The sequence below is a fragment of the Anas acuta genome, chromosome 4 (assembly GCF_963932015.1).
Source record: "Anas acuta chromosome 4, bAnaAcu1.1, whole genome shotgun sequence".
In the NCBI taxonomy this organism is placed as follows: domain Eukaryota; kingdom Metazoa; phylum Chordata; class Aves; order Anseriformes; family Anatidae; genus Anas; species Anas acuta.
In genome coordinates this window covers 56175300-56189352 of record NC_088982.1, presented here as the reverse complement: position 1 = coordinate 56189352, position 14053 = coordinate 56175300, and the positions used below count along the sequence as shown (strand labels likewise).

Sequence of the window (14053 nt, the reverse complement as noted above, 5' to 3'; positions counted from 1 at the left end):
CACTGCTTTCTCTTTTCTTCCCAATCCGCTTTAACACCTAAAGTTGAAGGGAAGTTGCTTTAAAGCATTGTATATGTTATAGCCAGGTGGTGAGTGTAGTGACTGAGACACGGGGAATGCAGGTTCAAAAGTTATAGAGGAGGCATTCTTAAACATTGTAGATAAGTACTCTGACTGCTTGCTGAATAGGAGGAACCTCATCTATGTCTCTTTCAAAATGTTTTGTGAGAGAGAGACAGTCTGTCTTAGCTGATTGAAGTTTAAGTTTCAGGCAGATTTATTACTTATGCTTCTATGGAAAAACTAAGTAGGACCCTGTACAAACATACTTAAAAAAAAAATAACACAAAAACCCATGTGTGGGATTCTTCATATAGTTTGTGAATTGCAACAAGCAGCTGCACAGTGAGATGCCTGAAGTGGCTGATAGTTCTGTTACTCTACTCCAGAGTGACTGGGAACAGGAATGTTCCTTGAATTCTTAGGGTATTTTTGTTGTGAAAAAGTCCTGTCACTGAGTATGCTCTTCCCTTGGATTTAAAAAGGTCTTGATCTTTCTGATCTTGATCCTTCTTCATGCTCTTTAGTCCCATTTTTCCATGAATTGTGTTTCTCTTGAAGTATTCATTTATCTTTTTTCTCTACCTCATGAAGTATTGACAGCTGTGAAGTTTGAATATAGTTCTCCCTTTAAATTTGCTTGGCAGGTATTGTGTTCATGTCCTAAAATAGCTGATTAATAGCAGATTGAATGTGCAGCACATCCATCTTTTGCATAATTAACTAAGATTGCACTCTTGGATCATTTTTGTTTCATCTGACACCTGCTCCTCCTTCCCCCAAAAAAGGCAGGGGTAGGGAAGCCTGAAGAGGTGATGTGAATGCTGTAGCACAAGTAATATGGAGTCATTATGTAAAAAGAAATACGAATTCCCCTCAAGTCTGCTATAAAGAAAACAAGTCAAACCCTCAGCCTCCACGTTAACTTCTTGAGCCGTGATTAGCAGCAATAAAAATTGAGTGTCCCAAAATGCATAAGCCTTGCATTATGCATCCAAAGTCAGCTGTGTTTATTTAAACAGAAACAAGTTCGCTAAGCAGTAACAAAGCTTAGTACTTAGAGCATCGTGTTTTTTCTGAGAGCTGTATACAATCGCATGTTCTGTCCCGGCTAAAGCAGGAGCATTTCAATCACAGGGGAAAGAGTGCTGAAGAAAGCGAAGGAGTCTGGCAGTTAGTTTGATCAGTCAGACATTCTGTTGAAATCTGGGCACCGTTTTTACTGCAGAGGTATTTCAGCCCCACAACTACTACTCCAAAATAGCTGCTTTGACTGGAGGAGCTCCGCTGTCCCCAGGTCCTGAGGATATTGCAGAATTGCACTCAGCTTTTGCAAGCAGAAGCTGGATGTATGGGTTCTAGTCTCGTCTTTGCTATGTTGTGGTGAAATCCCAGGTAAATCCCTACTCCATCCTTTGCAGCCCTACCATATTAGAATAAAACCACCAGCAACTGCCTCAGGATCCTTCATGAGAAACCTTGTGTAATTCAGATGCTGTTGTATATCAGAACTATTACATAATCCTGCTTCACAAAACTTAGCCTACTGAAGTTGTCATTACAGACAGTAATCCCATTTTGGATTAAAGGAGATCTCTAAAGGAAAAGTGATTCTACAACTTTTCTAGTGTTCACTAAAATAGAGAAAAACAAAGTCAAAAGTAAGCTGCAATGAATTTAGGATATTTAGGAAGATGTATAGGTAGGGCTTAGGGCAAGAGGCATGTTGCCATTGATCCTTTCCTCTCAGTACAAGAGCTGTGTTTCACTCCAGGTGAGTAAATTGCTCCACGGAGCCAGGAAGGCTTTGGGGTTACTTCTAGCCAAGAGCTGGTGTTCCCACAAGTGTAGCTTAAGGGCAGAGAAAGAGCCAGGTGGAGAAGGGTGGAGGTGAGAATGTCCTTGAACACCATCTGGCAAGGAGGATTTTAGGTCTGGATAGAGCTTGTAAACTAAGCTCATGGTAACTGGAAAAAAATACAATCTAGTTGAACAGGTGAAATCGGGACAGTGTGTAAAACCAAAACAGCCCCCATGGCATTCACAGCATCCATCCCAGCCCTCCCAAGCTGCAGTCTGTGGCTGTTGCCTCTTGCTATGGCACCTGTAAAAGACTTGGTTCCACTGATGCTGTAGATGCCTTTCAGTTAGCTGAAGGATGCAGCAAAGCTTCCCATTAGCCACTCCTTTGTATTATTTTTGATAGCTTAAAAATAAGTTATCTTGATAAAGCAGAATTAAAATCATTCAAAACTCCAAATACACTGGTTCACTTTCTCTGGACACATATACTGTAATGTTTTTGATTGCAAATAGCTTTTTATATTCACATTACGTTTGTTAATGCAAGCTTATTATTTGTTTATTTACTGCTGAGGCCGGGCAGTAGGCATACAAAATCACTTCTAGAAATATTAACAGTATGGGTAGTAAAGGATAACAGCAGAAGAGTTTTCTCCCTATACCCTGTAAGGAATTATACTTAATCCAAGGAAAAATTCCCTCTCAGTGGTATATTTGCTCCTGTTGGTGAGTGTCTGCAGCAGGACAGTCATAGCAGAACAGCTCTTTCTCTTGCCATCAAGGTTCAGAGACAAACTACTGCTTCATCACCACGGGGTGTCACTGTAGATAGCGCAATAACCCACAAAACTCACATTAATTGGCAATTTGAAAACAAAACCGAAACCCTCCTGCATGACGCAACCCTCTCACACCTCCCAGTGGCTGCTTTCTGTCGGCCTGGGTGTTTATTGCTGCCGGGGACTCGCATCCCAAAGAACATGGGAACATCACATCACCAATGGCCAAGAAAACCTCCCCCTGCCTTTCTCATCACATATTCAAGCAGAACTGAATCAGCTCGTTTTAAGGCCAAAAGGTCTCTAGACCCACCCAGAGGACACTCCCAAATACAAAGCATCTCCCACTGCAGATGCTGCCAGACCACCGATGCATGGAGAGTGTTGTAATATTTAATAATTTAAAAATGCATCCCACCAAAAAAAAACCTCCTGCCATACCTGGGTGATGGTCTTTAAACAGAAGGATGGTGCAATAACTTGTTTTGCCTGCATCATGAAAGGCAATTGCTGAAAACACATGGAGAAGAAAACTTGCTTTGTAAGCTCTCAAATATTATATTTATGTCTGTGAGCCTTCAAAATCTAATTCAGTAGTTGGGACTTTCCTGGATGACCATAGAACTAAAATTAACACCTAACATTTCCAACCAAATAAAACATTTTTTTTTTCCTTGCTAGAGACCAAAATGTTATGTCATGAAGTCAGTCTCGTAATTAAAGTGCCTCAGAAGTAATAAAGATGCACAGTATTCATTTTCCAAAAGTATTTTGTTTTGTTTAGTGCTTGCAGGCAAGACTCTGAATCGGCCTCAGTAGCTCACAGCTGCTGCCCCCAGAGCTCAGAGGACTTGTTTTGGCCAGCGATGGTGCTCTGCCTCTGCTTGCTGCACACACAAGGCCGCAAAGTTTCCGTCTAGCTGAAGATGTCGAGCTTCGTGTGGGCTCAGCTGGTGAAATTCAGTAGTGAGAGGTATAGAAGACTGACCTAGATGATATTAATTGGTTCACCTGGATTTAGATTGTGTATAGAAACAGACCATTCAAAGTTGTCTAATTACCCTTAAAAAGGACCAGGTAGCAGGTTTTCCTTTGTATACCTAAAATAGCAATATCAGCTGAGTGGTCTGAGAGTCTCTGATGCAAGGGTGGGCCTGGGGATGAAGAGTACTGCCACAGCCCTTCATGGTCATTAAGAAATAACCCTGTCACCATCTAAGGAGAGCAGTGGGAACCACCAGCACTGTGCAGTTTACACTTTTCTGCACAAAAACATAGTTAAAACTAAACTTTGGCAGCTGCCTTACAGAGGAATTTGGTTTTGTAGGATCCTTCTTAACAGACACCAGAGTTTCCTCTTTCCCTTTCAACTTCTGGTACCAAAATGAGAATGCTTTGGGTTCCCTTTTAATCCCATTCAGCTGAAAGCAGCTTCCTCAAACACACAGCCCACACCTCTCCTGCATGGCACCCTGCAAAAAGGCTGGCTGAAGGGAGGTAAACCTTGCCTCGTTAGCAGCAGGCCTTAACGAGGTAAAGGCCTACTGCAAAGGCCCTGAACCCTTCTGTGCCTCCTCCTCCCCAGCTGGTTCCTGTGCCCAGCATGGTGGTTCTCCTGGCCAGACTGCAGGTGAGGCTGGTAACCCCACATGTGCAGCCCTCTCCATGCCCTTTATTAATACAAAGACCTCAGAAGGCAATCAACAACCCCAGGTGAGCTGCGGCCCCTCCTCGCCTCAGGCCTGACATTTAATGCAGACATACATTCACCTGAGGTCCCTAATTCTTGGCTAGCCTTTGCCTGCCCGCCATTGGGTATGCATAAGATTACGTGACCCTATTATAATGAAAAATGTCTTCTGAGGTGTGTGGAAGACCAGAGAAGCAGTGAGGGAAGGCAGCAGCTTCACTGAGTCTCCAGGAGCACTGGGCTGCTCTCAGCGGGCCTGTACCTTCCTTGCCTGGTGCTACTGAGGGAAAGCATCCAGCTGCAAAATGCAAACCAGGCTCTTCCCCTGCTTTCACTTCTCACTGTATTTTATGCCTGTTGCCCTCCCAAGGGCTGTATGTGATGTGTAACCCCTCTCTGACTGGCACCCAGCTGTACTGGAGCATTCTGGTCCAGCTGTAGACCAGTTCCAAGAGGCAGCTCTTGCATTTCTCCAAAGGACCGTGGGTTTCTAAAGCCAAGCCCAAAAGGTGCCCAGACACCACAGGGAGATGATTCATGAGCTCAGCTGGCTGGATCAGCTTTGGGACCGATGCTCTGCCTCGCCCCCATCCCAGGAGCCACCACCTCCACACAGGACTGCCTGAACCCCACAGCCCTCAGCTGACGGCAACCTGCTTGCTAAGGCCAGCTGGAGCGGTATGGCTTCCTCGTGTTGTGCTGGGCTTGGTTTCTGCAGGGTTAGGGCAAGTGGCAGGGGCAGCCCAGCTATACTTGCTGCAGGGGTGGTGAGGAGGAGGGTGGCCAAAGGGACAAGGACAGTCTTTTCTGTGGCCCATGTGTAATTGTTGCTTGCCGTGACAGAGATACCTTTGAGGGCATCGGTTCCCAATCTCACTGAGAAACAGCAGGGTTTGGGGTTGTGCTGGAACTGGCTAAAAAAGACACACGGGGAGCTGTGAGGGCACCTGCAGGCTCTGCTCCTGGGCTGTCCATGCCCCGCTCGGGGCCAGCATAAACACCCCTTGCTGGGGTGTACGGTGTGCAGACCATAGCGCAGGCTTGACCTGCTGGGCATGCCAGCATGGGTATTTTTAATCAGCTTTCCCCGAAGGTACCTCCTCTTTCCACAGCTCAGAGCCACCAGGGGAGATGCAGTGGGACGAGCTGGGGCAGCGAGAAGGGGGACACCGAGGGCGAGGTGGCACCTGGGGCTCCAGTGGCCAGGCACCTTGCAGCAGCTCTGCGAGCTCTCCCCAGGGGGACAGGGGGCTCTGCAGCAGCCTATGGGCCGCTCCGAGTCTTTCAGGCTGGATGCTGACCTTAGGAATGTAATCAGAGAGCTGATTATAAATAGTTTGTGCAGTTGTTGATGAGATTAAAATGTGCTGCGGCAGGCAGTTGGAGGCAGGGGGTTACTCCAGTGTGTGCCCAGGATGCTGCGTGCTCGTTAATCTCCGGGTGCACGTCAAGCCTGAAAAGGGGAAGTGGCTAAAAAAATGCTCAGAAAATGCTCCCAGGGAGGGGGGGAAGGAGGAAGCAGCCTGGCTTACAAAACAGGGGGTGCGGGACAAAAGGGGCCAGGGAGCAGGGAAAATTGAGGAGGAGGGAGGGTGGTCGCTGCAAGCCTTCAGGGTGGCGACCATCCTGCAGGTATGGGGTGGGCTGAGCTCAGAGCCAAGACACACAAACCTGCAAGGAAAAAGGAGCAAAACCATAAAAATAGGGGAGTGCACTAAATAACAGAAGTAAAAACCTCCAGGTGTGTCAGTGCTGGTTTGTGTCCCCCTGGCGGTGTGTAATGGGTCTTGGGAGAAAGGCTGGGAAAAGGCAGAGGGGAAGGAGAAGTGCAAGAGGTGGGCGATGGAGCAGGTCAGGGCACAGCAATAGCTGTGGCAGCATGCGGGACAGGCACAGCAGGGCTCTGGGAAGGGCTGACTGTGAGTTTGGGCAGGAGCAGAGGAAAGCTAATGCCTCCTGGAAAGGCCCAAACCTTCCCACGTTGCAGCCTCAGAGACCTCAGAAGTGAGGGACTCAAGCCAGGTAGGTCCAGAGAGAAAGGAAAAGGGGTCAGGGAGATGGTGCTGGGCAGTGCAAGAGGCAGCAATCTGCCATGGGGTTTTCTGTGGTTACACTGAAGAGTTTTAAGGAGAAATTAGAAGGTAGCCAGGAGCTGCGCAAGATGCCTCTCCACAGCATCTTCCAAGTGCGAGTGGCAGCTGGGAACAAAGCAGAGGAGCAGAGGTGGCTTCGCTGGACAACAGGCACCAGGAAAGGCCTCGAAAACCAAGAGAGGCATCCTGTGTCAGAAAACCATATTCAGAATGGTGAAACTGGGTGCCGAAGGGCCAGAGTGGTCACTGGACAGGTACAGAGAAAGTTCTAGGAGAAGGAAGACGAGGACTCATATTTTATCAATATTAGGCTTTTTGCTGACAAGAGGAATCATCGGGGAAACTGCCTGTTTTATAGCATGGCAGGAGAATTACGTCTGGAGCAGACAGTGGGTCCATCAGTAGGGGATGGAGCCGAATTTGTGGTTGTGGGTGAAAGAATCCTGGAGATGAGATGTGCAAGGACAGTGGGAGGAGATAAGTGGCTCATTTACCATGTAAAGCCTGAGGATTTGGGGGAAAACTGCTCATCCATGTAATATATAGATGCTGGAATTTTGCTGAGAGAATAATGAAAACAAAAATATGAAGGATTAAAATGAGCACTCTGAGAAATACCACAAAGCTCATATTTTCTCCCCCTTACTTCAGAACAAAATAGCAGTTATTGGCCTTGTCCTGATGACTGAAATGCAGGTGAGGTGTGCCTTACTGCTGACCCCTGAGCACACACAACAGCAGTGACAGCAGCAAATTTCACGGACACTCAGCCCTGAAGAAATTGGCTCGAATATTGCCACGGAGCCAGCGCAACGCTCTGCTTGGGGGCAGGATCTCAGCGCCCCTGATGTGAATAGATAGGGATCAGGGTTACCAAGTTATAACACTGTGAGGATCAGGCTGGAAAACAACCCAGCACCTGAAGGGACCAATTTTTTTCTTTCCCAAGGCCTGAGCAGAGTGAGAAGTCGAACGCTCTCTCCTGACACGAGACATGGCAATAGAAATATTAAAAATAATGCTTCTATGAACAGTGAAACTTCAGTAGTCTAATTTCCTGTGGCTTTGTGCTTCCTGTTTATGTTCCTTTCATGCCACGTGTGGTGAGGGGTGAGCTCTGAGCAGAGCTTGCTCGGGGCTCTGCACGCTCCCCGGCTGGGCTGGTGCCTGCATTCCCTCAGTGCAGGAGCTGCCCCCCGCCTGGTATAAGGCGAATCACTTATAATCAGGCCTGCAGCTGAATCAAGACAGTAAAGGAATAAAACTGTTGTGTCATCAAGCTTAAATTGGGAAATTAGACTCTAATGTGGACGTGAGTGCAGGCACTGTCGCGGAACAGCAACCTATCTGTGTGCAAGGGCGCTGCACCAGACGGGAGCAAAACGGCACAGACCCCTGGAGCCCCAGGATGGGATCTGAAGAAGTGTAAAAGTGAAGAGGCAAGTTTCTGCTGTCCCAGGCCCATTGTTCTGGCTGTGTCTCAATCCATGCATGGCTGAAACGGTAGCAGCGGAGTTCACCATTTACCTCCTTCCTGAAACAGAGGATCGTTTGTGTGGCCGCCCTGCCAAGCATTGCGGAGCACTCCAAACACCGATGGCAGACGTAAGCAGACTCGATCGCAGGTGCCGCCCATTTCCAGGCTGCTTTCACTTGAAGCCTTTGAGGTCTAGATGAAAGGCGGGCACGGCCAGAGCAGCACCGGCACAACGGGCCTGCTGACATCCCTCGGGGGTGTTAGCAGGAAAATGGAAAACCTGCAACTCAGAGCTAACGTGATTAGAGACCGACAGAGCTCCTCTGTGCTGCTGGTGAGGCAGGGAAAATATCCAAAAAAGAGAGGAAAAGAGTTGGGTCAGCTTTGCAGAGGTGGGGAAAGGGTAGAGGGACGAAGATGCTCGCCTATTTCTGGTGTTGCTATGGTTCGTGCGGCTGTTTGCAATAAACACAGCAAGGGAGATGGTCCCAGGCTAAAAGGAGCCCAGTGATGATGGACGCTCAGGAAGCCCTCCAAGTTCTGTGGCTTTTGTCCTCTGGGCCTTTCCTACAAGCTAGCAAAACAAACAGCAGCCTTGCACATGAGCAGCAGCATCCGAGGGCTGGTGGGAAGCCAGAGAAGAAGGACAAGGGCACAGGGCTCACAGGGTGGCGGGATGCCTTTCACCAGCACCACCAATAACACAAGGAAGAGGGGCAGCTCTGAGCAACCTGCCTTCTTTTGCCTTTGTCACGTCCTCAGTTAGTCATGAATAACACAACACAGTCTGTGACTTTGGGGGAAAAAAACACGTTACTTGGCCTTGGCCTTCTCTTTGGTTGGTGGCTGTGCTGGGAGATCAAGGGGCAGGAAGCTAGAATGGTGAAGCTAGAGTGTGAGTGAAGGGATGGGGGGACAGGCCAGGCAACGGAGCTCTTCTCAGAGCTACCCTCCCTGCCCATTCCCCTTCACATCTGAATCCGTGGGGCACAGCAGCCTGTGGCTTTGACCCAGGGACGTGGAGAGCAGTGGCGCAGCTGGACAGGGTGGGATGCTCCGTGCCACCACCATCCTAGGACACCTGGGGACACCGGCCATGAACATGGGCTTTAAGGAGATGCTTTTGGAGCAGCTTGGAGCAGTGGTGATGTTGCTGCTGAGAGGGATGAGAGCTAAAAATCACCACAAACGGCTGTGGATTCCTGCTTCAGGGCCTGAGAGGGATGGGGTGCTGGCAGGGCAGCTGGAGAGCTTGGCTTCACAGACAGAACGCCCCAGGTTGGGGAGAGAGCAGGGACAGATGAATAAAAACCTGAAATACGGATCGGAAAGAGAAGAGGAAGCTTGCAGGAGCCTCACCGGCATAGCTGCTAATAGCTTTTGTGTAAATGTTATTTGCAAGTATTCCACAAACTATTTATGACTGTTTTATGTGCGCTAAGTGTTTGCTCGCCAAGAAATGACACATTACCCTTTCTTTGAAGCTGACTGGGAATTATTACCACCTGCTTATCAGGCTTTTACATATCTAGCCCAAGGTACAATGCTATAATGCTTTCCAGCAAAGAGAACTCTTGACTCCGCAGCCAGATCCGCTCCAAAAGCGAAATGGTGGTGTGGGAGCAGAAGAAATGCAAGAAAATTATACATAATTACTTTTCCTCCAGCTCTTTTATGCAGGGAACAGGTGACTCAGCATTCCCATAAAGCTACCTTAATGGGAGAGGAGGAGCTCTGTCTTGAACTGGCAGCTGTCCGCCCTTGCCTTTGCTTCTGATATCTGCCTACTAAAACTTACCTTCAGGGCCGGTTGTTGCTTATCAGCGCAGTAACATGCATACTTGTGGAGTGCTCCTTTCTTCTTTCATTAAAAGGAGGATTTCCCACCCCACATGCAATTATTTAAAGCAAGGTGCAAATAGGCAAATAATAACCACAAGCATCTGAGCTTTTTTTTTTTTTTTTTTTCCCCAAAAAATAATCCCACTAATTTATTCTACTAATGATGTCTATCTGGGTTCACAGGTACAGCTGCTGTGCCATGTCTTACAGAGCTAAGGAAACAAGCCTGCCCCTGTTTGCTGTCTCCTTGTTTTACGTGACTGAAGTAGCTGCTTTCTGGTTGCTGTTGTTTGTTTCTCTAAGGTACTGAAAACACACGGACAAATATAACGTGACACTGGAGCACCACTGCGTAGAGCAATATTGCTATTTGCAGCACTGCACAAGAGCGGGGATCCTGAAAAAGCAGGGCACATTTGTGCCAGGCACTGTAAAATTGACCAAGATGAGACTGCTCAGCAGGTGAAGCACACCACGAGCCTGACTTCTGCGCTGCACGGCGCTAATTAAATTAGCCCATTCAAAACAAAGCTCCCACTCATATTTGCTATTAATAGCAAACAGTTTTCCTCCTCTGTCCCCTCCCACAACCTCTCTCTCTTCCAGTGATAAAGCAACCCTACGTGGGGGGCCGAGAGCTCTCGCACACCAACAGGAGGAGTTCAGCACCTCGCCGGCTGGCTCACTGCCACCTTCCCCAGGATGCTTTCCCCGTAAGCCCACCCCGTCGGTGATGGCAAATTCTGGGAACAGGTGGTTTGAAGTTGGTGTTGGGTCTTGTTCATCCTCTGACACTGGTTTTCTGCTCACCCCTTGTATCCCTCCTCCGAAGGAGTCTCTCCTTGGCTGTGCCGGCTTAGCAAACCTGAGAACAGGGCAACGGTCAGAGCGACAGAAATGACTTGGCAAAGGAGAAGTGCAGCATGATGGGCTTCAGGAGAGATGAGTCACCAGCGATCTGCACTCCAGAAACAGCTCACCAGAGCCAGCTGCTGCGTTTCAGAAGACGGTCTTACTGGACTCTGCAGGCTAGCAACAAAGGTGCAGGAGGGGAGCTCAGCTTCAGCTATTTCAGCGCATGCAGGAGCCGATGCATCTGCTTGTGCCTGGGGAAGACGGGCAGTCCGGGATGTGGAGGCTCTCCAGAGGTCAGCCTTGCTGCTTTGGAGATGCACAGGCAGTCAGCAGGCCTCGCTACTCTCCCATTGATCATTAAGCACTGACTAGAAAAGACAAAATAGCCAAAGCTTCAAAGAGGGTTCTCACTTGGAAATGGCCCTGTAACTCTCAGTGACCATTTTTACTTAAGGTAGAAGAGCCTAAAATTAAATGTTTATAATTGGATCCTTTATTTATTTATTTATTTATTTATTTATTTAAGGGTCACATTCGGCCATCACCCAGTCCGTGTTGCAGTGTGGGGACCACACCAAGGAGGAAAGGCTCGAGCTGTATTTAAGCAGCCCCACAGGCGTGTGGCCTCCGAGGCTGCTGCGGGCACGGAGCACTGCCTAGCTTGCCATCAGGAGGCAGCCTGAGCTGGGATGCTGCTCCATGTTGCACCCTTCTGGCACCCTTTCTCCTTTAACACAGCCTGGGCTCCCACTTGTACCAGACAGAGGCCAGAAATGGGCTAAAAAGACTTGGAAGTCTTCTCTCTGTGCTGGTGGGGTAGGAGCTGGTGGGGCGACGGCCCATGCTGCTGCTCTGTGAGGCTGGTGAGGGAATACGTCTGGTGAGCCCTTCTGTGATGCGTGCCCCAGGAAAGAGTTCCTTATACATGAAAATCCACTACAAACAGAAAGTGAAAAGAGAGAAAAAAAAAATCTCTTCCCTGTCAACAAAGAGAATTGGCCTGATTTTAATAACAAATAAGTTTTGAATCCATTAAATCAAAGCCTGTGTTTACACATGATGTGAAGCATAGCTCTTAATATCTCATCATCTTCTGGAAGAAAAGAATTTGTTCTGCTTTGTCAAACCAGCAGACAATGCATCACTTATCTTTTTATTCTACCTTGGTTTCACTGGGAAAAATGCCACAAAAGCTTCCACTTGGGTGAAATGCGCTACTACAGACGGGGTGAGCGGGACCAGTTTCAGGTAGGATCTACTGAAGCAGCCTGGCTGCAGTCCATGCTTTCTCTGCCAAGCTCCGCTTCAGCCCTGAAATGTCAAGATGCTGTACCTGTTTTTAAAGAACTGCTTTCCTCCCTAAAACTTGCTCTATGAGCCAAGAGACACGACTGAGTAAAAAAGAAAAAACTCCCTGTTTTCCCCCTTCCCCCCTGTTAAAGGAACAAAACTGGGCACAAGCTGGAACGTGAGCTTCTGTCTAAACACCAGGCAGCACTTTGGTGCTGTGCAGGTGATGGAGCACGGGCACAGGTTGCCCAAATTGTGGGGTCTCCCTCCTTGAAGATCTTCCAAAGCCACCTGGACGTGGCCCTGGGCAAGTGGCTCCGGGTGGCCCTGCCTGAGCAGAGGGGCTCCAGAGGGCCCTGCCAGCCTCAGCCATCCTGCAATCCTGTTAAACCTGTCAAAGGGCATTATTTTGGCTCTTTCAGACAGAATCCCCTAATGGCTAGATAAGGCAGCACCTCAGTGAGGGCACCTCAGTTACAGAAAGTGTGAGAGGCTTTGTGTTGCAATGGAAAAGTTTTATTTTCACATTGGTCTGTTTTTTTTTCCTTTCTCCTTCTTTCTCTTACGCAGTATTGGCATGCTTTGAGAACTGCACACGCTGCTGGCTGGAGAAGACAGTGTGTTTACAGTGTTGATTAAAAATATCTTACTCAGAGCACTTTCTTTAGATAATTCAGACATTCCTGTTCTGAAGTCACCCTGAAACATACTTGCACAATCCTAAAATAGCAAAAGATTTTTCCATCTTGGAATGGTCTTCTGTAATTATGACTGTAATTATTACCAATAAAAACAAAACAATGCTCCGATCATCTACTTTTTTAGCAATCAGGAGATGATCACAGCTGAAAAATAGGAGAGCTGAGGAGCACTTTGTAATATAGACACCCTGCTAAGACTCTCGGGGCAGGTCTCACCAGCATAACCTAGCTGAAGACAAAGACATCACATGGATGAGTTTGTACAGAAATGCCTTAAAAACCTCTCTCTGTGCTGTGAATCGTGCTGGGGTGGTGCTGCTGGCATACGGTACTGCTGCTGTCAGCGGGTTCCTGCTGTAGCTGCCTGGGGGCTGCTCACGCCATGTGTCTGTCCCCTCAGATGGTAATGACAGAGCCCCACCAGGAACAGGCAGAGGACAATATCCCAGTTCGTGGAAACATCCTGAGCAAGCCGCATGCCACCCCGCAGCCAGGGGAGCACGAAAAAAAAAAGATAAAAATAATGAGGAAAGACCACAAAAAGGCTGAGTTAAGGAATCCAGGCAAAATCAAGGCAGGGAGGGTGAATGGAGAGACTTTCCTCCACCCATGTTCTTGTGTGCGCACATAACGGCAGGCATGTGAGGAATCCCTCTGGGCCCGGTAGGAACTGTTCATATCCTTACACTTAAGCCCACACTGGAGTATGTGCTCAGGTGGCACTTCAATAAGTTAGTCTTTTTTCATGCAGTTGTTGGGCAACACAAGAAGAAAAGCAGATGTCTCTCCAGGTGCATGCTGAGCTGTGCAATGATTTCCAAAGTCTTCCTGATGGCCACTGCTGGGCCTGTCCCCCTTCTGATGCCAAGGCTGGGACTGCAATGAAATCAACCAGGGAGCACCCTGCCAGCTCCATCCTTCTGTCCCTGGTGAAACTTTATTTTCTGTTAATTTTAACACGGTCATAAACACTTGTAGAACACTGCAGAAACACCAAAGACCAGACAGTCCTTTTATTTGTGACAGTATAAACACCAAGTAAATAAATAAAAAAACACCCAATGAATAAAGCTGATCTCAGAGAATAAATGCATTACAATAAGTTATTAAACAGTTAAACAGCCAGCTTTTTTTTTTTTTTCATTAAACTTGGAGTGATTTTATGTGTTATTATAATATACAAATACTTTTAATTCTTAACTATAATCAGAAATCTGTTGGGCTTTCTTTTATTATAAGTAAGATGGCATTGCTATGCAGTATCTAAAAATATCTGTATTACAGATTACATCAGCATCAGAATGTTTTCCACAGGACAACTTAAAAGTGCAAAGAAATTTCCCCATGCATCAAGACGAAAAATGGGTGTGGGCACTCAGGAAGGCATGGATGTGTTAAAGCAAGAATTATGGGAGACTTGCAACTAGTTTCTTCTCTTGCTAAGCACTCACCTGTACTGCAAA

General features: G+C 47.6%; 1 long non-coding RNA gene across 1 annotated transcript; it reads left to right on the top strand.

Annotated features, from left to right (window-relative positions):
* The first annotated feature begins 4086 nt into the window (after positions 1-4086).
* On the top strand, positions 4087-13458 carry LOC137856226 (uncharacterized). Its single transcript, XR_011096293.1, has 2 exons — positions 4087-5010; positions 7077-13458. It is a non-coding gene; the product is annotated as an uncharacterized lncRNA (long non-coding RNA).
* Positions 13459-14053: the final 595 nt, after the last annotated feature.